Genomic DNA, 1,979 nt, shown 5'->3' on the forward strand with positions numbered 1-1,979 from the left:
TTCGCTATAGGGCGCGTGCACTTGCCAGACAGAGAGAGAGAGAGACATAGAGACAGAAAGCAAGAAATCACATCCCAGAGGGGATGGTCATGCCGCAATCCCTTCTCCTCCATTCTCCTCTTGGGATCTTGGGCACACACACACACGCGCCCGGTGTGAGTTTAAGCCACTGGGTCCGGGATGCAAACCGTGGTCGACTATGTGGGAGTCCAGCAACATAGCCATTACGCTAACTGCTGGTTCCCATTCTGACATAATTTTAACATGCTTTAATTATTTAAATAAGTTTGAACAAAGAGAACCTGAAAAGCTGCTTTAGGAGAGGAGCACAGAAACCCTTGATACACAGGGAATCTGAGGGATATAATTTAGTCATATGTATGTTCATATATAAATGTCTATGTGTGTGTGTGTATAAATGTTTTTTTTTTGGTGGGGTTCATGCCAAGCTTGGGCTGAAAAAATGTGGAACACTTCACAAATTTTGGTGTCATCCTTGCGCAGAGGATACGTCTTCCCTGTATGTTCCAATTTTAGCATATGTGCTGCTGAAGTGAGCACTAATTTAGCTCTTTAGGAACTATGCATGCAAAGTGTGACGTTCGTTATAATTACACTATACATTTCATGAAGATAGGAGCCTTGGTTTTTAAAAATTTACCTCCTCTCTGTTCCTTGTTGAATAAATGAATAAAATACATAAACATACACGAATGGCTGATGAGTGGCTCTGTGTGCCATGTGTGGTTGTGTTCACTATTTTTAAGATTTTCATTTAGTATTCGTTGAAAGACAACGGGAGGACAGGAAAATGTGTAGAGTAAAGGAAAAGTTTCACCGTGGTCTTCACCATTCAGGAGTTTAGAGTCTAGTAGATTAGGGGACAGACGCATCATGGTAGAAAGATCAAGGCAAAAGATGATCTTGTGATAGGCGTTAGCTAGAAATGAGTGGGTAACCCTAAGAAAATAGCAGGACATCAGCCACATCAATCACAACTAATCAGGAGTTACCACCAGACCTCTGCAGACTCCTTCCTCCCACCCAGCCCATGGCGACAGGAAGGCAAGGCAGATCTTATTTTCTTTCTTCGGTACATGAGGAAGACACACAGGGATAGTTGTAAATTTCCCTCTTATAATTCCTCACAAATTCAAAAGGTCCCAACAAGAGGTTTTTGGTCAACATCCTGATTCCCACTGGGACAATAAACTAATTGGGCAGTTCATTCAAATAAGGGTGTTCACATCTCCTAAGTCCACACTGAGCACACAGGACTAGGTCAATGAATTCCTCACCTGTGAGAGAGATACACAAGGGCAGGAAAAAGGCCGCAAATGCAAATAAAAAAGCCAAATACTATGACAGACTTCCTCCTGCTAAATAGTCATTATTCACTCTTAGAATAAACTTAACACCTAAACTCATGCCCAGAGCAGTTGTCCTTCTCTGGCAGCTGCCCACTTGCATGCCTTTCGGGTACGGAGGTGGACTTCTTTCCTATTAAAAATCCTCACTTTCCTATTAAAACTTCCCTTTTCCTGTTTTACAAGTGTTTGTGGTTTTTCATTTCACATCTCAGGATGGGTCTCTAATCTTAGGGATCTGACCCAAAGAACCAAGGATTTTACATAATGCAGATCAACTCTCCCATCCTATGCCAATCTTTTCAGAGGGTTGTGATGAAATGCTATGGGTGCTGAGGGAGGGGAAACACCTGAGCCCATGGGGTGTGGGGAAGAGGTTAATGAGCCTGCCAGGAACCTGGATTCCATAACAGAGCTGATTCTGAGTTGCGACATCAGGCAGGAAAAAGAGGCTTGTAAATTAAACTTCCAGATTTCTGTTTTCTATTCTGCAACTATGGGGTTCTACCTCGCCCCCTGGAAAAAATCTGGTGGGTTGAACACCTTCATGGTGTCCATAGGTTAGAGTCGTGGCTCCTATGATGGGCTCCTGGTGGATTACAACGGGAGGGA

The 1,979-nt window shown here is 43.2% G+C and overlaps 1 non-coding gene across 1 annotated transcript; it reads right to left on the reverse strand.

Annotated features, from left to right (window-relative positions):
• Positions 1–459: 459 nt before the first annotated feature.
• Positions 460–561, reverse strand: LOC114006161 (U6 spliceosomal RNA). Its single transcript, XR_003547914.1, has one exon. It is a non-coding gene; the product is annotated as a U6 spliceosomal RNA (small nuclear RNA).
• Positions 562–1,979: the final 1,418 nt, after the last annotated feature.

Source organism: Tupaia chinensis, unplaced genomic scaffold, assembly GCF_000334495.1.
Source record: "Tupaia chinensis unplaced genomic scaffold, TupChi_1.0 Scaffold145860_1, whole genome shotgun sequence".
In the NCBI taxonomy this organism is placed as follows: Eukaryota; Metazoa; Chordata; class Mammalia; order Scandentia; family Tupaiidae; genus Tupaia; species Tupaia belangeri.